The sequence below is a fragment of the Ambystoma mexicanum genome, chromosome 11, assembly GCF_040938575.1.
Source record: "Ambystoma mexicanum isolate Mex_15411 chromosome 11, UKY_AmexF1_1, whole genome shotgun sequence".
Lineage (NCBI taxonomy): Eukaryota > Metazoa > Chordata > Amphibia > Caudata > Ambystomatidae > Ambystoma > Ambystoma mexicanum.
In genome coordinates, this window is record NC_090934.1 from 825,141,574 (window position 1) to 825,167,164 (window position 25,591).

Sequence of the window (25,591 nt, forward strand, 5' to 3'; positions counted from 1 at the left end):
CAAAACAGCACATCAGTCAGGCCCACTTGAAGAGATGGTAAAGAGGAAATACTTCTGCTGCATCCAGTAAAACATAGAGATTGGCCTGCTTTAAAGGTTGACCATGTCCTTCATGGGTGTCTGTCAATATGATACTTCCCTGCTGCAAAGCTTACATTCGAAACGCCAGAACAACTAGGCCCAGAGCACAAAGATGCAGTCAGGTTGAAATAACGAGATACTGAAGAGTAATTTTGTATTTCAGAGTGGGAAAAGGAAGTATGACCCCGACGTGATTTGAACACGCAACCTTCTGATCTGGAGTCAGACGCGCTACCATTGCGCCACGAGGTCCTTGTGGCAGTCCACCTGGTGTGTCTGATGACAGAGTAAAGGTAGGAGACGTACATGGACCTGCAGAGCCTCATTGCTTCTTTAAGTAGACTGGCTAGGAAAGCTTCCTTCTGTGCATCAGTACACGCTGCAGCCAAACCCCTCCCATGAAGTCTTGATGTTTATGAATTGAATGGCAAGTTTTGAAAAACTAAAGCAAGCGAGAAGAATTGCTTGCAGTTTATTGGATTTTTTGGACGTCAGCAGACGAGACCTGCGAGAGGTAAACAGAAGTCCATAGTTGGTCACGCTGAATTTTTGAGCCAAAATGCACCGTCCCTGGGTGGGCTTGAACCACCAACCTTTCGGTTAACAGCCGAACGCGCTAACCGATTGCGCCACAGAGACTCATGCAGTGCTTACACTGGGGCCTGATTGGTGTGCTGTTTGCTTGTGCTCCCCAGGCAACCTGAAAATATTTCTAAAATAGCTCTATTTCCCACAGCAAATCAGGGTATCAAGCACTTCCCTACCTCCCGTAATCCACAAACACAGGGGATTTAGTAGAGGACAGAGCCCATCAACAGTGCACCAAATGCCCTCTGTGTAGGCATAACTTGCTATGAGGAGAAAGCCACAGTTGCGCACTTGTGTTAAAAGGGGACAGTAGGCTAAACCCAGAGAACACGGGAGAAATGACTCAGGTTTACTGAGTGGAACACTCTGTGTCTTTGTGCCCAAAACAGCAGCGTCTTTTCGGTTAACAGCCGAACGCGCTAACCAATTGCGCCACAGAGACTCACTGGCATGTGTTTTCTGCCTTTGGCCTGATTGCATTGCTATTTTTTTCTGATTGGCAGAAAACCTGAACTTTTTTCTGAAAAAGGCATGCCTCTCTTAGCACTGCAGTGCATTAGACTGCTCCCTTGCTTCCCTGAGTCCCCAAATACACAACCACCTTGGGCACAATAGAAGACACATTCCAGCAGATTTAGCAAGAGTGCACCAAGGATTCTATATGTAGGTACCTTGCTGAGAAGCAAGACCTGCAGTTGCATTCTTCTGTTAAAAGAGGGCAGCAGAGTTCACCAAGAGAACTTGGGGGAAGTAGCTTATGTTAACTACTTGCCATGCTCTTTATAGATCCCTCTGTTTGACTGGGTGAATTCTAATTTCTGGGGTAGAGTAAGCAATTTTTGGATCTAGATGCTGTGCGCAACAGGAATGCTATATACTGCACTGTACTGCTACTGAAAAGTTACCAATTTTACAGGATGTTCAGGTAAGCTTTGTTTCAGAAAACAACTTGCTAGAGGCACTAAGACAGATTACTGGGACAAAGGAAGAGGGTTTGGGGATTAGCACATCTCCTATGAAAGGTACAGTCACGCCCGAGACAACTCTGAGTGCCGCCTCAAATTCTAAGAAATGCAAACTAGGGACCTACGCTTTTTATTGCCAGTGGATCTTTGTGTTTCAGACAAATGTGCACGCCTCCCAGAGCCCCTTGCAATGCACTTAGGGAAATGAGGGAAGGTGCTGTGCAACCCTCTCGCTGACAATGTCTCTCTTGTCTATAATGTATCTATGAGAGAGAGAGAAATAGGCAATGCGAGAGTGAAAAAGTAAAATGGAAATGTGTCTACTGAGACCACTATAAGGGGAAATCCTCACAATCCAGGACCGACAGTTGATTGGGAGGGCGCTTACAGGTTTCCGACACCAGACCGGTACCTGTACTCACAAACCCAAACTGCAAAGTGATGCCCATTGCCACTAGACTGCCGACCCCCTTTCGGGGCCCCAGCATATATCCTTTAGTCACACCTAGAGTTCCCAGGACAGTGCAGCATTCAGCGATTACACGAAAATATTGACAGCGCTAGGAGGCCATGCAAATGGCAGAGGTATGCTTTACAAAGCCCACGTAGCGTGCACAAAACAGCACATCAGTCAGGCCCACTTGAAGAGATGGTAAAGAGGAAATACTTCTGCTGCATCCAGTAAAACATAGAGATTGGCCTGCTTTAAAGCTTGACCATGTCCTTCATGGGTGTCTGTCAATATGATACTTCCCTGGTGCAAAGTTTACATTCGAAACGCCAGAACAACTAGGCCCAGAGCACAAAGATGCAGTCAGGTTGAAATAACGAGATACTGAAGAGCAATTTTGTATTTCAGAGTGGGAAAAGGAAGTATGACCCCGACGTGATTTGAACACACAACCTTCTGATCTGGAGTCAGACGCGCTACCATTGCGCCACGAGGTCCTTGTGGCAGTCCACCTGGTGTGTCTGATGACAGAATAAAGGTAGGAGACGTACATGCACCTGCAGAGCCTCATTGCTTCTTTAAGTAGACTGGCTAGGATAGCTTCCTTCTGTGCATCAGTACACGCTGCAGCCAAACCCTTCCCATGAAGTCTTGATGTTTATGAATTGAATGGCAAGTTTTGAAAAACTAAAGCAAGCGAGAAGAATTGCTTACAGTTTATTGGATTTTTTGGACGTCAGCAGACGAGACCTGCGAGAGGTAAACAGAAGTCCATAGTTGGTCACGCTGAATTTTTGAGCCAAAATGCACCGTCCCTGGGTGGGCTTGAACCACCAACCTTTCGGTTAACAGCCGAACGCGCTAACCGATTGCGCCACAGAGACTCATGCAGTTCTTACACAGGGGCCTGATTGGTGTGCTGTTTGCTTATGCTTCCCAGGCAACCTGAAAATATTTCTAAAATAGCTCTATTTCCCACAGCAAATCAGGGTATCAAGCACTTCCCTACCTCCCCTAATCCACAAACACAGGGGATTTAGTAGAGGACAGAGCCCATCAACAGTGCACCAAATGTCCTCTGTGTAGGCATAACTTGCTATGAGGAGAAAGCCACAGTTGCGCACTTGTGTTAAAAGGGGACAGTAGGCTGAACCCAGAGAACACGGGAGAAATGACTCAGGTTTACTGAGTGGAACACTCTGTGTCTTTGTGCCAAAAACAGCAGCGTCTTTTCGGTTAACAGCCGAACGCGCTAACCAATTGTGCCACAGAGACTCACTGGCATGTGTGTTCTGCCTTTGGCCTGATTGCATTGCTATTTTTTTCTGATTGGCAGAAAACCTGAACTTTTTTCTGAAAAAGGCATGCCTCTCTTAGCACTGCAGTGCATTAGACTGCTCCCTTGCTTCCCTGAGTCCCCAAATACACAACCACCTTGGGCACAATAGAAGACACATTCCAGCAGATTTAGCAAGAGTGCACCAAGGATTCTATATGTAGGTACCTTGCTGAGAAGCAAGACCTGCAGTTGCATTCTTCTGTTAAAAGAGGGCAGCAGAGTGCACCAAGAGAACTTGGGGGAAGTAGCTTATGTTAACTACTTGCCATGCTCTTTATAGATCCCTCTGTTTGACTGGGTGAATTCTAATTTCTGGGGTAGAGTAAGCAATTTTTGGATCTAGATGCTGTGCGCAACAGGAATGCTATATACTGCACTGTACTGCTACTGAATAGTTACCAATTTTACAGGATGTTCAGGTAAGCTTTGTTTCAGAAAACAACTTGCTAGAGGCACTAAAACAGATTACTGGGACAAAGGAAGAGGGTTTGGGGATTAGCACATCTCCTATGAAAGGTATAGTCACGCCCGAGACAACTCTGAGTGTCACTTCAAATTTTAAGAAATGCAAACTAGGGACCTACGCTTTTTATTGCCAGTGGATCTTTGTGTTTCAGACAAATGTGCACGCCTCCCAGAGCCCCTTGCAATGCACTTAGGGAAAGGGGGGAAGGTGCTGTGAAGCCCTCTCGCTGACAATGTCTCTCTTGTCTATAATGTATCTATGAGAGAGAGAGAAATAGGCAATGCGAGAGTGAAAAAGTAAAATGGAAATGTGTCTACTGAGACCAGTATAAGGGGAAATCCTCACAATCCAGGACCGACAGTTGATTGGGAGGGCGCTTACAGTTTTCCGACACCAGACCGGTACCTGAACTCACAAACCCAAACTGCAAAGTGATGGGCATTGCCACTAGACTGCCGACCCCCTTTCGGGGCCCCAGCATATATCCTTTAGTCACACCTAGATTTCCCAGGACAGTGCAGCATTCAGCGATTACACGAAAATATTGACAGCGCTAGGAGGCCATGCAAATGGCAGAGGTATGCTTTACAAAGCCCACGTAGCGTGCACAAAACAGCACATCAGTCAGGCCCACTTGAAGAGATGGTAAAGAGGAAATACTTCTGCTGCATCCAGTAAAACATAGAGATTGGCCTGCTTTAAAGGTTGACCATGTCCTTCATGGGTGTCTGTCAATATGATACTTCCCTGCTGCAAAGCTTACATTCGAAACGCCAGAACAACTAGGCCCAGAGCACAAAGATGCAGTCAGGTTGAATTAACGAGATACTGAAGAGCAATTTTGTATTTCAGAGTGGGAAAAGGAAGTATGACCCCGACGTGATTTGAACACACAACCTTCTGATCTGCAGTCAGACGCGCTACCATTGCGCCACGAGGTCCTTGTGGCAATCCACCTGGTGTGTCTGATGACAGAATAAAGGTAGGAGACGTGCATGAACCTGCAGAGCCTCATTGCTTCTTTAAGTAGACTGGCTAGGATAGCTTCCTTCTGTGCATCAGTACACGCTGCAGCCAAACCCTTCCCATGAAGTCTTGATGTTTATGAATTGAATGGCAAGTTTTGAAAAACTAAAGCAAGCGAGAAGAATTGCTTGCAGTTTATTGGATTTTTTGGACGTCAGCAGACGAGACCTGCGAGAGGTAAACAGAAGTCCATAGTTGGTCACGCTGAATTTTTGAGCCAAAATGCACCGTCCCTGGGTGGGCTTGAACCACCAACCTTTCGGTTAACAGCCGAACGCGCTAACCGATTGCGCCACAGAGACTCATGCAGTTCTTACACAGGGGCCTGATTGGTGTGCTGTTTGCTTATGCTTCCCAGGCAACCTGAAAATATTTCTAAAATAGCTCTATTTCCCACAGCAAATCAGGGTATCAAGCACTTCCCTACCTCCCCTAATCCACAAACACAGGGGATTTAGTAGAGGACAGAGCCCATCTACAGTGCACCAAATGTCCTCTGTGTAGGCATAACTTGCTATGAGGAGAAAACCACAGTTGCGCACTTGTGTTAAAAGGGGACAGTAGGCTGAACCCAGAGAACACGGGAGAAATGACTCAGGTTTACTGAGTGGAACACTCTGTGTCTTTGTGCCAAAAACAGCAGCGTCTTTTCGGTTAACAGCCGAACGCGCTAACCAATTGTGCCACAGAGACTCACTGGCATGTGTGTTCTGCCTTTGGCCTGATTGCATTGCTATTTTTTTCTGATTGGCAGAAAACCTGAACTTTTTTCTGAAAAAGGCATGCCTCTCTTAGCACTGCAGTGCATTAGACTGCTCCCTTGCTTCCCTGAGTCCCCAAATACAAAACCACCTTGGGCACAATAGAAGACACATTCCAGCAGATTTAGCAAGAGTGCACCAAGGATTCTATATGTAGGTACCTTGCTGAGAAGCAAGACCTGCAGTTGCATTCTTCTGTTAAAAGAGGGCAGCAGAGTGCACCAAGAGAACTTGGGGGAAGTAGTTTATGTTAACTACTTGCCATGCTCTTTATAGATCCCTCTGTTTGACTGGGTGAATTCTAATTTCTGGGGTAGAGTAAGCAATTTTTGGATCTAGATGCTGTGCGCAACAGGAATGCTATATACTGCACTGTACTGCTACTGAAAAGTTACCAATTTTACAGGATGTTCAGGTAAGCTTTGTTTCAGAAAACAACTTGCTAGAGGCACTAAGACAGATTACTGGGACAAAGGAAGAGGGTTTGGGGATTAGCACATCTCCTATGAAAGGTACAGTCACGCCCGAGACAACTCTGAGTGTCACCTCAAATTCTAAGAAATGCAAACTAGGGACCTACGCTTTTTATTGCCAGTGGATCTTTGTGTTTCAGACAAATGTGCACGCCTCCCAGAGCCCCTTGCAATGCACTTAGGGAAAGGGGGGAAGGTGCTGTGAAGCCCTCTCGCTGACAATGTCTCTCTTGTCTATAATGTAACTATGAGAGAGAGAGAAATAGGCAATGCGAGAGTGAAAAAGTAAAATGGAAATGTGTCTACTGAGACCAGTATAAGGGGAAATCCTCACAATCCAGGACCGACAGTTGATTGGGAGGGCGCTTACAGGTTTCCGACACCAGACCGGTACCTGAACTCACAAACCCAAACTGCAAAGTGATGCCCATTGCCACTAGACTGCCGACCCCCTTTCGGGGCCCCAACATATATCCTTTAGTCACACCTAGAGTTCCCAGGACAGTGCAGCATTCAGCGATTACACGAAAATATTGACAGCGCTAGGAGGCCATGCAAATGGCAGAGGTATGCTTTACAAAGCCCACGTAGCGTGCACAAAACAGCACATCAGTCAGGCCCACTTGAAGAGATGGTAAAGAGGAAATACTTCTGCTGCATCCAGTAAAACATAGAGATTGGCCTGCTTTAAAGGTTGACCATGTCCTTCATGGGTGTCTGTCAATATGATACTTCCCTGCTGCAAAGTTTACATTCGAAACGCCAGAACAACTAGGCCCAGAGCACAAAGATGCAGTCAGGTTGAAATAACGAGATACTGAAGAGCAATTTTGTATTTCAGAGTGGGAAAAGGAAGTATGACCCCGACGTGATTTGAACACGCAACCTTCTGATCTAGAGTCAGATGCGCTACCATTGCGCCACGAGGTCCTTGTGGCAATCCAACTGGTGTGTCTGATGAAAGAATAAAGGTAGGAGACGTACATGCACCTGCAGAGCCTCATTGCTTCTTTAGGTAGACTGGCTAGGATAGCTTCCTTCTGTGCATCAGTACACGCTGCAGCCAAACCCTTCCCATGAAGTCTTGATGTTTATGAATTGAATGGCAAGTTTTGAAAAACTAAAGCAAGCGAGAAGAATTGCTTACAGTTTATTGGATTTTTTGGACGTCAGCAGACGAGACCTGCGAGAGGTAAACAGAAGTTCATAGTTGGTCATGCTGAATTTTTGAGCCTAAAAGCATCGTCCCTGGGTTGGCTAGAACCACCAACCTTTCGGTTAACAGCCGAATGCGCTAACCTATTGCGCCACAGAGACTCATGCAGTGCTTACACTGGGGCCTGATTGGTGTGCTGTTTGCTTATGCTTCCCAGGCAACCTGAAAATATTTCTAAAATAGCTCTATTTCCCACAGCAAATCAGGGTATCAAGCACTTCCCTACCTCCCCTAATCCACAAACACAGGGGATTTAGTAGAGGACAGAGCCCATCAACAGTGCACCAAATGTCCTCTGTGTAGGCATAACTTGCTATGAGGAGAAAGCCACAGTTGCGCACTTGTGTTAAAAGGGGACAGTAGGCTGAACCCAGAGAACACGGGAGAAATGACTCAGGTTTACTGAGTGGAACACTCTGTGTCTTTGTGCCAAAAACAGCAGCGTCTTTTCGGTTAACAGCCGAACGCGCTAACCAATTGTGCCACAGAGACTCACTGGCATGTGTGTTCTGCCTTTGGCCTGATTGCATTGCTATTTTTTTCTGATTGGCAGAAAACCTGAACTTTTTTCTGAAAAAGGCATGCCTCTCTTAGCACTGCAGTGCATTAGACTGCTCCCTTGCTTCCCTGAGTCCCCAAATACACAACCACCTTGGGCACAATAGAAGACACATTCCAGCAGATTTAGCAAGAGTGCACCAAGGTTTCTATATGTAGGTACCTTGCTGAGAAGCAAGACCTGCAGTTGCATTCTTCTGTTAAAAGAGGGCAGCAGAGTGCACCAAGAGAACTTGGGGGAAGTAGCTTATGTTAACTACTTGCCATGATCTTTATAGATCCCTCTGTTTGACTGGGTGAATTCTAATTTCTGGGGTAGAGTAAGCAATTTTTGGATCTAGATGCTGTGCGCAACAGGAATGCTATATACTGCACTGTACTGCTACTGAAAAGTTACCAATTTTACAGGATGTTCAGGTAAGCTTTGTTTCAGAAAACAACTTGCTAGAGGCCCTAGGACAGATTACTGGGACAAAGGAAGAGGGTTTGGGGATTAGCACATCTCCTATGAAAGGTACAGTCACGCCCGAGACAACTCTGAGTGCCTCCTCAAATTCTAAGAAATGCGAACTGGGGTCCTACGCCTTTTATTGCCAGTGGATTTTTGTGTTTCAGACAAATGTGCACGCCTCCCAGAGCCCCATGCAATGCACTTAGCGAAATGGGGGAAGGTGCTGTGCAACCCTCTCGCTGACAATGTCTCTCTTGTCTATAATGTATCTATGAGAGAGAGAGAAATAGGCAATGCGAGAGTGAAAAAGTAAAATGGAAATGTGTCTACTGAGACCAGTATAAGGGGAAATCCTCACAATCCAGGACTGACAGTTGATTGGGAGGGCGCTTACAGTTTTCTGACACCAGACCGGTACCTGAACTCACAAACCCAAACTGCAAAGTTATGGGCATTGCCACTAGACTGCCGACCCCCTTTCGGGGCCCCAGCATATATCGTTTGGTCACACCTAGAGTTCCCAGGACAGTGCAGCATTCAGCGATTACACGAAAATATTGACAGCGCTAGGAGGCCATGCAAATGGCAGAGGTATGCTTTACAAAGCCCACGTAGCGTGCACACAACAGCACATCAGTCAGGCCCACTTGAAGAGATGGTAAAGAGGAAATACTTCTGCTGCATCCAGTAAAACATAGAGATTGGCCTGCTTTAAAGCTTGACCATGTCCTTCATGGGTGTCTGTCAATATGATACTTCCCTGCTGCAAAGCTTACATTCGAAACGCCAGAACAACTAGGCCCAGAGCACAAAGATGCAGTCAGGTTGAAATAACGAATTACTGAAGAGCAATTTTATATTTCAGAGTGGGAAAAGCAAATATGCCCCCGACGTGATTTGAACACGAAACCTTCTGATCTGGAGTCAGACGCGCTACCATTGCGCCACGAGGTCCTTGTGGAAATCCACCTGGTATGTCTGATGACAGAATAAAGGTAGGAGACGTGCATGGACCTGCAGAGCCTCATTGCTTCTTTAAGTAGACTGGCTAGGATAGCTTCCTTCTGTGCATCAGTACACGCTGCAGCCAAACCCTTCCCATGAAGTCTTGATGTTTATGAATTGAATGGCAAGTTTTGAAAAACTAAAGCAAGCGAGAAGAATTGCTTACAGTTTATTGGATTTTTTGGACGTCAGCAGACGAGACCTGCGAGAGGTAAACAGAAGTTCATAGTTGGTCATGCTGAATTTTTGAGCCAAAATGCACCGTCCCTGGGTGGGCTTGAACCACCAACCTTTCGGTTAACAGCCGAACGCGCTAACCGATTGCGCCACAGAGACTCATGCAGTTCTTACACAGGGGCCTGATTGGTGTGCTGTTTGCTTATGCTTCCCAGGCAACCTGAAAATATTTCTAAAATAGCTCTATTTCCCACAGCAAATCAGGGTATCAAGCACTTCCCTACCTCCCCTAATCCACAAACACAGGGGATTTAGTAGAGGACAGAGCCCATCAACAGTGCACAAAATGTCCTCTGTGTAGGCATAACTTGCTATGAGGAGATAACCACAGTTGCGCACTTGTGTTAAAAGGGGACAGTAGGCTGAACCCAGAGAACACGGGAGAAATGACTCAGGTTTACTGAGTGGAACACTCTGTGTCTTTGTGCCAAAAACAGCAGCGTCTTTTCGGTTAACAGCCGAACGCGCTAACCAATTGTGCCACAGAGACTCACTGGCATGTGTGTTCTGCCTTTGGCCTGATTGCATTGCTATTTTTTTCTGATTGGCAGAAAACCTGAACTTTTTTCTGAATAAGGCATGCCTCTCTTAGCACTGCAGTGCATTAGACTGCTCCCTTGCTTCCCTGAGTCCCCAAATACAAAACCACCTTGGGCACAATAGAAGACACATTCCAGCAGATTTAGCAAGAGTGCACCAAGGATTCTATATGTAGGTACCTTGCTGAGAAGCAAGACCTGCAGTTGCATTCTTCTGTTAAAAGAGGGCAGCAGAGTGCACCAAGAGAACTTGGGGGAAGTAGCTTATGTTAACTACTTGCCATGCTCTTTATAGATCCCTCTGTTTGACTGGGTGAATTCTAATTTCTGGGGTAGAGTAAGCAATTTTTGGATCTAGATGCTGTGCGCAACAGGAATGCTATATAATGCACTGTACTGCTACTGAAAAGTTACCAATTTTACAGGATGTTCAGGTAAGCTTTGTTTCAGAAAACAACTTGCTAGAGGCACTAAGACAGATTACTGGGACAAAGGAAGAGGGTTTGGGGATTAGCACATCTCCTATGAAAGGTACAGTCACGCCCGAGACAACTCTGAGTTTCACCTCAAATTCTAAGAAATGCAAACTAGGGACCTACTCTTTTTATTGCCAGTGGATCTTTGTGTTTCAGACAAATGTGCACGCCTCCCAGAGCCCCTTGCAATGCACTTAGGGAAAGGGGGGAAGGTGCTGTGAAGCCCTCTCGCTGACAATGTCTCTCTTGTCTATAATGTAACTATGAGAGAGAGAGAAATAGGCAATGCGAGAGTGAAAAAGTAAAATGGAAATGTGTCTACTGAGACCAGTATAAGGGGAAATCCTCACAATCCAGGACCGACAGTTGATTGGGAGGGCGCTTACAGGTTTCCGACACCAGACCGGTACCTGAACTCACAAACCCAAACTGCAAAGTGATGCCCATTGCCACTAGACTGCCGACCCCCTTTCGGGGCCCCAACATATATCCTTTAGTCACACCTAGAGTTCCCAGGACAGTGCAGCATTCAGCGATTACACGAAAATATTGACAGCGCTAGGAGGCCATGCAAATGGCAGAGGTATGCTTTACAAAGCCCACGTAGCGTGCACAAAACAGCACATCAGTCAGGCCCACTTGAAGAGATGGTAAAGAGGAAATACTTCTGCTGCATCCAGTAAAACATAGAGATTGGCCTGCTTTAAAGGTTGACCATGTCCTTCATGGGTGTCTGTCAATATGATACTTCCCTGCTGCAAAGCTTACATTCGAAACGCCAGAACAACTAGGCCCAGAGCACAAAGATGCAGTCAGGTTGAAATAACGAGATACTGAAGAGCAATTTTGTATTTCAGAGTGGGAAAAGGAAGTATGACCCCGACGTGATTTGAACACACAACCTTTTGAATTGGAGTCAGACGCGCTACCATTGCGCCACGAGGTCCTTGTGGCAATCCACCTGGTGTGTCTGATGAAAGAATAAAGGTAGGAGACGTACATGCACCTGCAGAGCCTCATTGCTTCTTTAGGTAGACTGGCTAGGATAGCTTCCTTCTGTGCATCAGTACACCCTGCAGCCAAACCCTTCCCATGAAGTCTTGATGTTTATGAATTGAATGGCAAGTTTTGAAAAACTAAAGCAAGCGAGAAGAATTGCTTACAGTTTATTGGATTTTTTGGACGTCAGCAGACGAGACCTGCGAGAGGTAAACAGAAGTCCATAGTTGGTCATGCTGAATTTTTGAGCCAAAATGCATCGTCCCTGGGTTGGCTTGAACCACCAACCTTTCGGTTAACAGCCGAACGCGCTAACCGATTGCGCCACAGAGACTCATGCAGTGCTTACACTGGGGCCTGATTGGTGTGCTGTTTGCTTATGCTTCCCAGGCAACCTGAAAATATTTCTAAAATAGCTCTATTTCCCACAGCAAATCAGGGTATCAAGCACTTCCCTACCTCCCCTAATCCACAAACACAGGGGATTTAGTAGAGGACAGAGCCCATCAACAGTGCACCAAATGTCCTCTGTGTAGGCATAACTTGCTATGAGGAGAAAGCCACAGTTGCGCACTTGTGTTAAAAGGGGACAGTAGGCTGAACCCAGAGAACACGGGAGAAATGACTCAGGTTTACTGAGTGGAACACTCTGTGTCTTTGTGCCAAAAACAGCAGCGTCTTTTCGGTTAACAGCCGAACGCGCTAACCAATTGTGCCACAGAGACTCACTGGCATGTGTGTTCTGCCTTTGGCCTGATTGCATTGCTATTTTTTTCTGATTGGCAGAAAACCTGAACTTTTTTCTGAAAAAGGCATGCCTCTCTTAGCACTGCAGTGCATTAGACTGCTCCCTTGCTTCCCTGAGTCCCCAAATACACAACCACCTTGGGCACAATAGAAGACACATTCCAGCAGATTTAGCAAGAGTGCACCAAGGTTTCTATATGTAGGTACCTTGCTGAGAAGCAAGACCTGCAGTTGCATTCTTCTGTTAAAAGAGGGCAGCAGAGTGCACCAAGAGAACTTGGGGGAAGTAGCTTATGTTAACTACTTGCCATGATCTTTATAGATCCCTCTGTTTGACTGGGTGAATTCTAATTTCTGGGGTAGAGTAAGCAATTTTTGGATCTAGATGCTGTGTGCAACAGGAATGCTATATACTGCACTGTACTGCTACTGAAAAGTTACCAATTTTACAGGATGTTCAGGTAAGCTTTGTTTCAGAAAACAACTTGCTAGAGGCCCTAGGACAGATTACTGGGACAAAGGAAGAGGGTTTGGGGATTAGCACATCTCCTATGAAAGGTACAGTCACGCCCGAGACAACTCTGAGTGTCACTTCAAATTCTAAGAAATGCGAACTGGGGTCCTACGCCTTTTATTGCCAGTGGATCTTTGTGTTTCAGACTAATGTGCACGCCTCCCAGAGCCCCATGCAATGCACTTAGGGAAATGGGGGAAGGTGCTGTGCAACCCTCTCGCTGACAATGTCTCTCTTGTCTATAATGTATCTATGAGAGAGAGAGAAATAGGCAATGCGAGAGTGAAAAAGTAAAATGGAAATGTGTCTACTGAGACCAGTATAAGGGGAAATCCTCACAATCCAGGACTGACAGTTGATTGGGAGGGCGCTTACAGGTTTCCGACACCAGACCGGTACCTGAACTCACAAACCCAAACTACAAAGTGATGCCCATTGCCACTAGACTGCCGACCCCCTTTCGGGGCCCCAGCATATATCCTTTAGTCACACCTAGAGTTCCCAGGACAGTGCAGCATTCAGCGATTACACGAAAATATTGACAGCGCTAGGAGGCCATGCAAATGGCAGAGGTATGCTTTACAAAGCCCACGTAGCGTGCACAAAACAGCACATCAGTCAGGCCCACTTGAAGAGATGGTAAAGAGGAAATACTTCTGCTGCATCCAGTAAAACATAGAGATTGGCCTGCTTTAAAGGTTGACCATGTCCTTCATGGGTGTCTGCAAATATGATACTTCCCTGCTGCAAAGCTTACATTCGAAACGCCAGAACAACTAGGCCCAGAGCACAAAGATGCAGTCAGGTTGAAATAACGAATTACTGAAGAGCAATTTTATATTTCAGAGTGGGAAAAGCAAATATGCCCCCGACGTGATTTGAACACGAAACCTTCTGATCTGGAGTCAGACGCGATACCATTGCGCCACGAGGTCCTTGTGGCAATCCACCTGGTGTGTCTGATGACAGAATAAAGGTAGGAGACGTACATGCACCTGCAGAGCCTCATTGCTTCTTTAGGTAGACTGGCTAGGATAGCTTCCTTCTGTGCATCAGTACACGCTGCAGCCAAACCCTTCCCATGAAGTCTTGATGTTTATGAATTGAATGGCAAGTTTTGAAAAACTAAAGCAAGCGAGAAGAATTGCTTACAGTTTATTGGATTTTTTGGACGTCAGCAGACGAGACCTGCGAGAGGTAAACAGAAGTTCATAGTTGGTCATGCTGAATTTTTGAGCCAAAATGCATCGTCCCTGGGTTGGCTTGAACCACCAACCTTTCGGTTAACAGCCGAACGCGCTAACCGATTGCGCCACAGAGACTCATGCAGTGCTTACACTGGGGCCTAATTGGTGTGCTGTTTGCTTATGCTTCCCAGGCAACCTGAAAATATTTCTAAAATAGCTCTATTTCCCACAGCAAATCAGGGTATCAAGCACTTCCCTACCTCCCCTAATCCACAAACACAGGGGATTTAGTAGAGGACAGAGCCCATCAACAGTGCACCAAATGTCCTCTGTGTAGGCATAACTTGCTATGAGGAGAAAGCCACAGTTGCGCACTTGTGTTAAAAGGGGACAGTAGGCTGAACCCAGAGAACACGGGAGAAATGACTCAGGTTTACTGAGTGGAACACTCTGTGTCTTTGTGCCCAAAACAGCAGCGTCTTTTCGGTTAACAGCCGAACGCGCTAACCAATTGCGCCACAGAGACTCACTGGCATGTGTGTTCTGCCTTTGGCCTGATTGCATTGCTATTTTTTTCTGATTGGCAGAAAACCTGAACTTTTTTCTGAAAAAGGCATGCCTCTCTTAGCACTGCAGTGCATTAGACTGCTCCCTTGCTTCCCTGAGTCCCCAAATACACAACCACCTTGGGCACAATAGAAGACACATTCCAGCAGATTTAGCAAGAGTGCACCAAGGATTCTATATGTAGGTACCTTGCTGAGAAGCAAGACCTGCAGTTGCATTCTTCTGTTAAAAGAGGGCAGCAGAGTTCACCAAGAGAACTTGGGGGAAGTAGCTTATGTTAACTACTTGCCATGCTCTTTATAGATCCCTCTGTTTGACTGGGTGAATTCTAATTTCTGGGTTTAGAGTAAGCAATTTTTGGATCTAGATGCTGTGCGCAACAGGAATGCTATATACTGCACTGTACTGCTACTGAAAAGTTACCAATTTTACAGGATGTTCAGGTAAGCTTTGTTTCAGAAAACAACTTGCTAGAGGCACTAAGACAGATTACTGGGACAAAGGAAGAGGGTTTGGGGATTAGCACATCTCCTATGAAAGGTACAGTCACGCCCGAGACAACTCTTGAGTGTCACCTCAAATTCTAAGAAATGCAAACTAGGGACCTAGGCTTTTTATTGCCAGCGGATCTTTGTGTTCAGACAAATGTGCACGCCTCCCAGAGCCCCTTGCAATGCACTTAGGGAAAGGGGGGAAGGTGCTGTGAAGCCCTCTCGCTGACAATGTCTCTCTTGTCTATAATGTAACTATGAGAGAGAGAGAAATAGGCAATGCGAGAGCGAAAAAGTAAAATGGAAATGTGTCTACTGAGACCAGTATAAGGGGAAATCCTCACAATCCAGGACCGACAGTTGATTGGGAGGGCGCTTACAGGTTTCCGACACCAGCCCGGTACCTGAACTCACAAACCCAAACTGCAAAGTGATGGGCATTGCCACTAGACTGCCGACCCCCTTTCGGGGCCCCAAAATATATCCTTTAGTCACACCTAGAGTTCCCAGGACAGTGCAGCATTCAGCGATTACACGAAAATATTGACAGCGCTAGGAGGCCATGCAAATGGCAGAGGTATGCTTTACAAAGCCCACGTAGCGTGCACAAAACAGCACATCAGTCAGGCCCACTTGAAGAGATGGTAAAGAGGAAATACTTCTGCTGCATCCAGTAAAACATAGAGATTGGCCTGCTTTAAAGGTTGACCATGTCCTTCATGGGTGTCTGTCAATATGATACTTCCCTGCTGCAAAGCTTACATTCGAAACGCCAGAACAACTAGGCCCAGAGCACAAAGATGCAGTCAGGTTGAAATAACGAGATACTGAAGAGCAATTTTATATTTCAGAGTGGGAAAAGCAAATATGCCCCCGACGTGATTTGAACACGAAACCTTCTGATCTTGAGTCAGACGCGCTACCATTGCGCCACGAGGTCCTTGTGGCAATCCACCTGGTGTGTCTGATGACAGAGTAAAGGTAGGAGACGTACATGGACCTGCAGAGCCTCATTGCTTCTTTAAGTAGACTGGCTAGGATAGCTTCCTTCTGTGCATCAGTACACGCTGCAGCCAAACCCTTCCCATGAAGTCTTGATGTTTATGAATTGAATGGCAAGTTTTGAAAAACTAAAGCAAGCGAGAAGAATTGCTTACAGTTTATTGGATTTTTTGGACGTCAGCAGACGAGACCTGCGAGAGGTAAACAGAAGTTCATAGTTGGTCATGCTGAATTTTTGAGCCAAAATGCATCGTCCCTGGGTGGGCTTGAACCACCAACCTTTCGGTTAACAGCCGAACGCGCTAACCGATTGCGCCACAGAGACTCATGCAGTTCTTACACAGGGGCCTGATTGGTGTGCTGTTTGCTTATGCTTCCCAGGCAACCTGAAAATATTTCTAAAATAGCTCTTTTTCCCACAGCAAATCAGGGTATCAAGCACTTCCCTACCTCCCCTAATCCACAAACACAGGGGATTTAGTAGAGGACAGAGCCCATCAACAGTGCACCAAATGTCCTCTGTATAGGCATAACTTGCTATGAGGAGAAAGCCACTGTTGCGCACTTGTGTTAAAAGGGGACAGTAGGCTGAACCCAGAGAACACGGGAGAAATGACTCAGGTTTACTGAGTGGAACACTCTGTGTCTTTGTGCCAAAAACAGCAGCGTCTTTTCGGTTAACAGCCGAACGCGCTAACCAATTGCGCCACAGAGACTCACTGGCATGTGTGTTCTGCCTTTGGCCTGATTGCATTGCTATTTCTTTCTGATTGGCAGAAAACCTGAACTTTTTTCTGAAAAAGGCATGCCTCTCTTAGCACTGCAGTGCATTAGACTGCTCCCTTGCTTCCCTGAGTCCCCAAATACACAACCACCTTGGGCACAATAGAAGACACATTCCAGCAGATTTAGCAAGAGTGCACCAAGGATTCTATATGTAGGTACCTTGCTGAGAAGCAAGACCTGCAGTTGCATTCTTCTGTTAAAAGAGGGCAGCAGAGTGCACCAAAAGAACTTGGGGGAAGTAGCTTATGTTAACTACTTGCCATGCTCTTTATAGATCCCTCTGTTTGACTGGGTGAATTCTAATTTCTGGGGTAGAGTAAGCAATGTTTGGATCTAGATGCTGTGCGCAACAGGAATGCTATATACTGCACTGTACTGCTACTGAATAGTTACCAATTTTACAGGATGTTCAGGTAAGCTTTGTTTCAGAAAACAACTTGCTAGAGGCCCTAGGACAGATTACTGGGACAAAGGAAGAGGGTTTGGGGATTAGCACATCTCCTATGAAAGGTACAGTCACGCCCGAGACAACTCTGAGCGTCACTTCAAATTTTAAGAAATGCAAACTAGGGACCTACGCTTTTTATTGCCAGTGGATCTTTGTGTTTCAGACAAATGTGCACGCCTCCCAGAGCCCCATGCAATGCACTTAGGGAAATGGGGGAAGGTGCTGTGCAACCCTCTCGCTGACAATGTCTCTCTTGTCTATAATGTATCTATGAGAGAGAGAGAAATAGGCAATGCGAGAGTGAAAAAGTAAAATGGAAATGTGTCTACTGAGACCAGTATAAGGGGAAATCCTCACAATCCAGGACCGACAGTTGATTGGGAGGGCGCTTACAGGTTTCCGACACCAGACCGGTACCTGAACTCACAAACCCAAACTGCAAAGTGATGGGCATTGCCACTAGACTGCCGACCCCCTTTCAGGCCCCAGCATATATCCTTTAGTCACACCTAGATTTCCCAGGACAGTGCAGCATTCAGCGATTACACGAAAATATTGACAGCGCTAGGAGGCCATGCAAATGGCAGAGGTATGCTTTACAAAGCCCACGTAGCGTGCACAAAACAGCACATCAGTCAGGCCCACCTGAAGAGATGGTAAAGAGGAAATACTTCTGCTGCATCCAGTAAAACATAGAGATTGGCCTGCTTTAAAGGTTGACCATGTCCTTCATGGGTGTCTGTCAATATGATACTTCCCTGCTGCAAAGCTTACATTCGAAACGCCAGAACAACTAGGCCCAGAGCACAAAGATGCAGTCAGGTTGAAATAACGAGATACTGAAGAGCAATTTTGTATTTCAGAGTGGGAAAAGGAAGTATGACCCCGACGTGATTTGAACACGCAACCTTCTGATCTGGAGTCAGACGCGCTACCATTGCGCCACAAGGTCCTTGTGGCAGTCCACCTGGTGTGTCTGATGACAGAATAAAGGTAGGAGACGTACATGCACCTGCAGAGCCTCATTGCTTCTTTAAGTAGACTGGCTAGGATAGCTTCCTTCTGTGCATCAGTACACGCTGCAGCCAAACCCTTCCCATGAAGTCTTGATGTTTATGAATTGAATGGCAAGTTTTGAAAAACTAAAGCAAGCGAGAAGAATTGCTTGCAGTTTATTGGATTTTTTGGACGTCAGCAGACGAGACCTGCGAGAGGTAAACAGAAGTTCATAGTTGGTCATGCTGAATTTTTGAGCCAAAATGCATCGTCCCTGGGTGGGCTTGAACCACCAACCTTTCGGTTAACAGCCGAACGTGCTAACCGATTGCGCCACAGAGACTCATGCAGTTCTTACACAGGGGCCTGATTGGTGTGCTGTTTGCTTATGCTTCCCAGGCAACCTGAAAATATTTCTAAAATAGCTCTTTTTCCCACAGCAAATCAGGGTATCAAGCACTTCCCTACCTCCCCTAATCCACAAACACAGGGGATTTAGTAGAGGACAGAGCCCATCAACAGTGCACCAAATGTCCTCTGTATAGGCATAACTTGCTATGAGGAGAAAGCCACAGTTGCGCACTTGTGTTAAAAGGGGACAGTAGGCTGAACCCAGAGAACACGGGAGAAATGACTCAGGTTTACTGAGTGGAACACTCTGTGTCTTTGTGCCAAAAACAGCTGCGTCTTTTCGGTTAACAGCCGAACGCGCTAACCAATTGCGCCACAGAGACTCACTGGCATGTGTGTTCTGCCTTTGGCCTGATTGCATTGCTATTTTTTTCTGATTGGCAGAAAACCTGAACTTTTTTCTGAAAAAGGCATGCCTCTCTTAGCACTGCAGTGCATTAGACTGCTCCCTTGCTTCCCTGAGTCCCCAAATACACAACCACCTTGGGCACAATAGAAGACACATTCCAGCAGATTTAGCAAGAGTGCACCAAGGTTTCTATATGTAGGTACCTTGCTGAGAAGCAAGACCTGCAGTTGCATTCTTCTGTTAAAAGAGGGCAGCAGAGTGCACCAAGAGAACTTGGGGGAAGTAGCTTATGTTAACTACTTGCCATGCTCTTTATAGATCCCTCTGTTTGACTGGGTGAATTCTAATTTCTGGGGTAGAGTAAGCAATTTTTGGATCTAGATGCTGTGCGCAACAGGAATGCTATATACTGCACTGTACTGCTACTGAAAAGTTACCAATTTTACAGGATGTTCAGGTAAGCTTTGTTTCAGAAAACAACTTGCTAGAGGCCCTAGGACAGATTACTGGGACAAAGGAAGAGGGTTTGGGGATTAGCACATCTCCTATGAAAGGTACAGTCACGCCCTAGACAACTCTGAGTGTCACCTCAAATTCTAAGAAATGCAAACTAGGGACCTACGCTTTTTATTGCCAGTGGATCTTTGTGTTTCAGACAAATGTGCACGCCTCCCAAAGCCCCTTGCAATGCACTTAGGGAAATGGGGGAAGGTGCTGTGCAACCCTCTCGCTGACAATGTCTCTCTTGTCTATAATGTATCTATGAGAGAGAGAGAAATAGGCAATGCGAGAGTGAAAAAGTAAAATGGAAATGTGTCTATTGAGACCAGTATAAGGGGAAATCCTCACAATCCAGGACCGACAGTTGATTGGGAGGGCGCTTACAGGTTTCCGACACCAGACCGGTACCTGAACTCACAAACCCAAACTGCAAAGTGATGGGCATTGCCACTAGACTGCCGACCCCCTTTCGGGGCCCCAGCATATATCCTTTAGTCACACCTAGAGTTCCCAGGACAGTGCAGCATTCAGCGATTACACGAAAATATTGACAGCGCTAGGAGGCCATGCAAATGGCAGAGGTATGCTTTACAAAGCCCACGTAGCGTGCACAAAACAGCACATCAGTCAGGCCCACTTGAAGAGATGGTAAAGAGGAACTACTTCTGCTGCATCCAGTAAAACATAGAGATTGGCCTGCTTTAAAGGTTGACCATGTCCTTCATGGGTGTCTGTCAATATGATACTTCCCTGCTGCAAAGTTTACATTCGAAACGCCAGAACAACTAGGCCCAGAGCACAAAGATGCAGTCAGGTTGAAATAACGAATTACTGAAGAGCAATTTTATATTTCAGAGTGGGAAAAGCAAATATGCCCCCGACGTGATTTGAACACGAAACCTTCTGATCTGGAGTCAGACGCGCTACCATTGCGCCACGAGGTCCTTGTGGCAATCCACCTGGTGTGTCTGATGACAGAATAAAGGTAGGAGACGTGCATGGACCTGCAGAGCCTCATTGCTTCTTTAAGTAGACTGGCTAGGATAGCTTCCTTCTGTGCATCAGTACGCGCTGCAGCCAAACCCTTCCCATGAAGTCTTGATGTTTATGAATTGAATGGCAAGTTTTGAAAAACTAAAGCAAGCGAGAAGAATTGCTTACAGTTTATTGGATTTTTTGGACGTCAGCAGACGAGACCTGCGAGAGGTAAACAGAAGTTCATAGTTGGTCATGCTGAATTTTTGAGCCAAAATGCATCGTCCCTGGGTGGGCTTGAACCACCAACCTTTCGGTTAACAGCCGAACGCGCTAACCGATTGCGCCACAGAGACTCATGCAGTGCTTACACTGGGGCCTGATTGGTGTGCTGTTTGCTTATGCTTCCCAGGCAACCTGAAAATATTTCTAAAATAGCTCTATTTCCCACAGCAAATCAGGGTATCAAGCACTTCCCTACCTCCCCTAATCCACAAACACAGGGGATTTAGTGGAGGACAGAGCCCATCAACAGTGCACCAAATGCCCTCTGTGTAGGCATAACTTGCTATGAGGAGGAAGCCACAGTTGCGCACTTGTGTTAAAAGGGGACAGTAGGCTGAACCCAGAGAACACGGGAGAAATGACTCAGGTTTACTGAGTGGAACACTCTGTGTCTTTGTGCCAAAAACAGCAGCGTCTTTTCGGTTAACAGCCGAACGCGCTAACCAATTGTGCCACAGAGACTCACTGGCATGTGTGTTCTGCCTTTGGCCTGATTGCATTGCTATTTTTTTCTGATTGGCAGAAAACCTGAACTTTTTTCTGAAAAAGGCATGCCTCTCTTAGCACTGCAGTGCATTAGACTGCTCCCTTGCTTCCCTGAGTCCCCAAATACACAACCACCTTGGGCACAATAGAAGACACATTCCAGCAGATTTAGCAAGAGTGCACCAAGGTTTCTATATGTAGGTACCTTGCTGAGAAGCAAGACCTGCAGTTGCATTCTTCTGTTAAAAGAGGGCAGCAGAGTGCACCAAGAGAACTTGGGGGAAGTAGCTTATGTTAACTACTTGCCATGATCTTTATAGATCCCTCTGTTTGACTGGGTGAATTCTAATTTCTGGGGTAGAGTAAGCAATTTTTGGATCTAGATGCTGTGCGCAACAGGAATGCTATATACTGCACTGTACTGCTACTGAAAAGTTACCAATTTTACAGATTGTTCAGGTAAGCTTTGTTTCAGAAAACAACTTGCTAGAGGCCCTAGGACAGATTACTGGGACAAGGAAGAGGGTTTGGGGATTAGCACATCTCCTATGAAAGGTACAGTCATGCCCGAGACAACTCTGAGTGCCTCCTCAAATTCTAAGAAATGCGAACTGGGGTCCTACGCCTTTTAATGCCAGTGGATCTTTGTGTTTCAGACAAATGTGCACGCCTCCCAGAGCCCCATGCAATGCACTTAGGGAAATGGGGGAAGGTGCTGTGCAACCCTCTCGCTGACAATGTCCCTCTTGTCTATAATGTATCTATGAGAGAGAGAGAAATAGGCAATGCGAGAGTGAAAAAGTAAAATGGAAATGTGTCTACTGAGACCACTATAAGGGGAAATCCTCACAATCCAGGACCGACAGTTGATTGGGAGGGCGCTTACAGGTTTCCGACACCAGACCGGTACCTGTACTCACAAACCCAAACTGCAAAGTGATGCCCATTGCCACTAGACTGCCGACCCCCTTTCGGGGCCCCAGCATATATCCTTTAGTCACACCTAGAGTTCCCAGGACAGTGCAGCATTCAGCGATTACACGAAAATATTGACAGCGCTAGGAGGCCATGCAAATGGCAGAGGTATGCTTTACAAAGCCCACGTAGCGTGCACAAAACAGCACATCAGTCAGGCCCACTTGAAGAGATGGTAAAGAGGAAATACTTCTGCTGCATCCAGTAAAACATAGAGATTGGCCTGCTTTAAAGCTTGACCATGTCCTTCATGGGTGTCTGTCAATATGATACTTCCCTGGTGCAAAGTTTACATTCGAAACGCCAGAACAACTAGGCCCAGAGCACAAAGATGCAGTCAGGTTGAAATAACGAGATACTGAAGAGCAATTTTGTATTTCAGAGTGGGAAAAGGAAGTATGACCCCGACGTGATTTGAACACACAACCTTCTGATCTGGAGTCAGACGCGCTACCATTGCGCCACGAGGTCCTTGTGGCAGTCCACCTGGTGTGTCTGATGACAGAATAAAGGTAGGAGACGTACATGCACCTGCAGAGCCTCATTGCTTCTTTAAGTAGACTGGCTAGGATAGCTTCCTTCTGTGCATCAGTACACGCTGCAGCCAAACCCTTCCCATGAAGTCTTGATGTTTATGAATTGAATGGCAAGTTTTGAAAAACTAAAGCAAGCGAGAAGAATTGCTTACAGTTTATTGGATTTTTTGGACGTCAGCAGACGAGACCTGCGAGAGGTAAACAGAAGTCCATAGTTGGTCACGCTGAATTTTTGAGCCAAAATGCACCGTCCCTGGGTGGGCTTGAACCACCAACCTTTCGGTTAACAGCCGAACGCGCTAACCGATTGCGCCACAGAGACTCATGCAGTTCTTACACAGGGGCCTGATTGGTGTGCTGTTTGCTTATGCTTCCCAGGCAACCTGAAAATATTTCTAAAATAGCTCTATTTCCCACAGCAAATCAGGGTATCAAGCACTTCCCTACCTCCCCTAATCCACAAACACAGGGGATTTAGTAGAGGACAGAGCCCATCAACAGTGCACCAAATGTCCTCTGTGTAGGCATAACTTGCTATGAGGAGAAAGCCACAGTTGCGCACTTGTGTTAAAAGGGGACAGTAGGCTGAACCCAGAGAACACGGGAGAAATGACTCAGGTTTACTGAGTGGAACACTCTGTGTCTTTGTGCCAAAAACAGCAGCGTCTTTTCGGTTAACAGCCGAACGCGCTAACCAATTGTGCCACAGAGACTCACTGGCATGTGTGTTCTGCCTTTGGCCTGATTGCATTGCTATTTTTTTCTGATTGGCAGAAAACCTGAACTTTTTTCTGAAAAAGGCATGCCTCTCTTAGCACTGCAGTGCATTAGACTGCTCCCTTGCTTCCCTGAGTCCCCAAATACACAACCACCTTGGGCACAATAGAAGACACATTCCAGCAGATTTAGCAAGAGTGCACCAAGGATTCTATATGTAGGTACCTTGCTGAGAAGCAAGACCTGCAGTTGCATTCTTCTGTTAAAAGAGGGCAGCAGAGTGCACCAAGAGAACTTGGGGGAAGTAGCTTATGTTAACTACTTGCCATGCTCTTTATAGATCCCTCTGTTTGACTGGGTGAATTCTAATTTCTGGGGTAGAGTAAGCAATTTTTGGATCTAGATGCTGTGCGCAACAGGAATGCTATATACTGCACTGTACTGCTACTGAATAGTTACCAATTTTACAGGATGTTCAGGTAAGCTTTGTTTCAGAAAACAACTTGCTAGAGGCACTAAAACAGATTACTGGGACAAAGGAAGAGGGTTTGGGGATTAGCACATCTCCTATGAAAGGTATAGTCACGCCCGAGACAACTCTGAGTGTCACTTCAAATTTTAAGAAATGCAAACTAGGGACCTACGCTTTTTATTGCCAGTGGATCTTTGTGTTTCAGACAAATGTGCACGCCTCCCAGAGCCCCTTGCAATGCACTTAGGGAAAGGGGGGAAGGTGCTGTGAAGCCCTCTCGCTGACAATGTCTCTCTTGTCTATAATGTATCTATGAGAGAGAGAGAAATAGGCAATGCGAGAGTGAAAAAGTAAAATGGAAATGTGTCTACTGAGACCAGTATAAGGGGAAATCCTCACAATCCAGGACCGACAGTTGATTGGGAGGGCGCTTACAGTTTTCCGACACCAGACCGGTACCTGAACTCACAAACCCAAACTGCAAAGTGATGGGCATTGCCACTAGACTGCCGACCCCCTTTCGGGGCCCCAGCATATATCCTTTAGTCACACCTAGATTTCCCAGGACAGTGCAGCATTCAGCGATTACACGAAAATATTGACAGCGCTAGGAGGCCATGCAAATGGCAGAGGTATGCTTTACAAAGCCCACGTAGCGTGCACAAAACAGCACATCAGTCAGGCCCACTTGAAGAGATGGTAAAGAGGAAATACTTCTGCTGCATCCAGTAAAACATAGAGATTGGCCTGCTTTAAAGGTTGACCATGTCCTTCATGGGTGTCTGTCAATATGATACTTCCCTGCTGCAAAGCTTACATTCGAAACGCCAGAACAACTAGGCCCAGAGCACAAAGATGCAGTCAGGTTGAATTAACGAGATACTGAAGAGCAATTTTGTATTTCAGAGTGGGAAAAGGAAGTATGACCCCGACGTGATTTGAACACACAACCTTCTGATCTGCAGTCAGACGCGCTACCATTGCGCCACGAGGTCCTTGTGGCAATCCACCTGGTGTGTCTGATGACAGAATAAAGGTAGGAGACGTGCATGAACCTGCAGAGCCTCATTGCTTCTTTAAGTAGACTGGCTAGGATAGCTTCCTTCTGTGCATCAGTACACGCTGCAGCCAAACCCTTCCCATGAAGTCTTGATGTTTATGAATTGAATGGCAAGTTTTGAAAAACTAAAGCAAGCGAGAAGAATTGCTTGCAGTTTATTGGATTTTTTGGACGTCAGCAGACGAGACCTGCGAGAGGTAAACAGAAGTCCATAGTTGGTCACGCTGAATTTTTGAGCCAAAATGCACCGTCCCTGGGTGGGCTTGAACCACCAACCTTTCGGTTAACAGCCGAACGCGCTAACCGATTGCGCCACAGAGACTCATGCAGTTCTTACACAGGGGCCTGATTGGTGTGCTGTTTGCTTATGCTTCCCAGGCAACCTGAAAATATTTCTAAAATAGCTCTATTTCCCACAGCAAATCAGGGTATCAAGCACTTCCCTACCTCCCCTA

The 25,591-nt window shown here is 46.2% G+C and overlaps 20 non-coding genes across 20 annotated transcripts; all 20 read right to left on the reverse strand.

The window, feature by feature from the left end:
• Positions 1–261: 261 nt before the first annotated feature.
• On the reverse strand, positions 262–333 carry TRNAW-CCA (transfer RNA tryptophan (anticodon CCA)). Its single transcript has one exon. It is a non-coding gene; the product is annotated as a tRNA-Trp (tRNA).
• Positions 334–646: 313 nt separating this feature from the next.
• TRNAN-GUU (transfer RNA asparagine (anticodon GUU)) lies at positions 647–720 on the reverse strand. The gene has a single exon. It is a non-coding gene; the product is annotated as a tRNA-Asn (tRNA).
• A 1,790-nt stretch (positions 721–2,510) lies between these two features.
• Positions 2,511–2,582, reverse strand: TRNAW-CCA (transfer RNA tryptophan (anticodon CCA)). The gene has a single exon. It is a non-coding gene; the product is annotated as a tRNA-Trp (tRNA).
• A 313-nt stretch (positions 2,583–2,895) lies between these two features.
• On the reverse strand, positions 2,896–2,969 carry TRNAN-GUU (transfer RNA asparagine (anticodon GUU)). The gene has a single exon. It is a non-coding gene; the product is annotated as a tRNA-Asn (tRNA).
• A 1,790-nt stretch (positions 2,970–4,759) lies between these two features.
• On the reverse strand, positions 4,760–4,831 carry TRNAC-GCA (transfer RNA cysteine (anticodon GCA)). The gene has a single exon. It is a non-coding gene; the product is annotated as a tRNA-Cys (tRNA).
• A 313-nt stretch (positions 4,832–5,144) lies between these two features.
• On the reverse strand, positions 5,145–5,218 carry TRNAN-GUU (transfer RNA asparagine (anticodon GUU)). The gene has a single exon. It is a non-coding gene; the product is annotated as a tRNA-Asn (tRNA).
• Positions 5,219–9,257: 4,039 nt separating this feature from the next.
• TRNAW-CCA (transfer RNA tryptophan (anticodon CCA)) lies at positions 9,258–9,329 on the reverse strand. The gene has a single exon. It is a non-coding gene; the product is annotated as a tRNA-Trp (tRNA).
• A 313-nt stretch (positions 9,330–9,642) lies between these two features.
• On the reverse strand, positions 9,643–9,716 carry TRNAN-GUU (transfer RNA asparagine (anticodon GUU)). The gene has a single exon. It is a non-coding gene; the product is annotated as a tRNA-Asn (tRNA).
• Positions 9,717–11,506: 1,790 nt separating this feature from the next.
• Positions 11,507–11,578, reverse strand: TRNAW-CCA (transfer RNA tryptophan (anticodon CCA)). Its single transcript has one exon. It is a non-coding gene; the product is annotated as a tRNA-Trp (tRNA).
• Positions 11,579–11,891: 313 nt separating this feature from the next.
• TRNAN-GUU (transfer RNA asparagine (anticodon GUU)) lies at positions 11,892–11,965 on the reverse strand. The gene has a single exon. It is a non-coding gene; the product is annotated as a tRNA-Asn (tRNA).
• Positions 11,966–14,140: 2,175 nt separating this feature from the next.
• Positions 14,141–14,214, reverse strand: TRNAN-GUU (transfer RNA asparagine (anticodon GUU)). The gene has a single exon. It is a non-coding gene; the product is annotated as a tRNA-Asn (tRNA).
• Positions 14,215–16,390: 2,176 nt separating this feature from the next.
• On the reverse strand, positions 16,391–16,464 carry TRNAN-GUU (transfer RNA asparagine (anticodon GUU)). The gene has a single exon. It is a non-coding gene; the product is annotated as a tRNA-Asn (tRNA).
• Positions 16,465–18,253: 1,789 nt separating this feature from the next.
• Positions 18,254–18,325, reverse strand: TRNAW-CCA (transfer RNA tryptophan (anticodon CCA)). The gene has a single exon. It is a non-coding gene; the product is annotated as a tRNA-Trp (tRNA).
• Positions 18,326–18,638: 313 nt separating this feature from the next.
• Positions 18,639–18,712, reverse strand: TRNAN-GUU (transfer RNA asparagine (anticodon GUU)). Its single transcript has one exon. It is a non-coding gene; the product is annotated as a tRNA-Asn (tRNA).
• A 1,790-nt stretch (positions 18,713–20,502) lies between these two features.
• On the reverse strand, positions 20,503–20,574 carry TRNAW-CCA (transfer RNA tryptophan (anticodon CCA)). Its single transcript has one exon. It is a non-coding gene; the product is annotated as a tRNA-Trp (tRNA).
• Positions 20,575–20,887: 313 nt separating this feature from the next.
• Positions 20,888–20,961, reverse strand: TRNAN-GUU (transfer RNA asparagine (anticodon GUU)). The gene has a single exon. It is a non-coding gene; the product is annotated as a tRNA-Asn (tRNA).
• Positions 20,962–22,750: 1,789 nt separating this feature from the next.
• TRNAW-CCA (transfer RNA tryptophan (anticodon CCA)) lies at positions 22,751–22,822 on the reverse strand. The gene has a single exon. It is a non-coding gene; the product is annotated as a tRNA-Trp (tRNA).
• A 313-nt stretch (positions 22,823–23,135) lies between these two features.
• TRNAN-GUU (transfer RNA asparagine (anticodon GUU)) lies at positions 23,136–23,209 on the reverse strand. The gene has a single exon. It is a non-coding gene; the product is annotated as a tRNA-Asn (tRNA).
• A 1,790-nt stretch (positions 23,210–24,999) lies between these two features.
• On the reverse strand, positions 25,000–25,071 carry TRNAC-GCA (transfer RNA cysteine (anticodon GCA)). Its single transcript has one exon. It is a non-coding gene; the product is annotated as a tRNA-Cys (tRNA).
• A 313-nt stretch (positions 25,072–25,384) lies between these two features.
• On the reverse strand, positions 25,385–25,458 carry TRNAN-GUU (transfer RNA asparagine (anticodon GUU)). Its single transcript has one exon. It is a non-coding gene; the product is annotated as a tRNA-Asn (tRNA).
• Between the last annotated feature and the right edge of the window lie 133 nt (positions 25,459–25,591).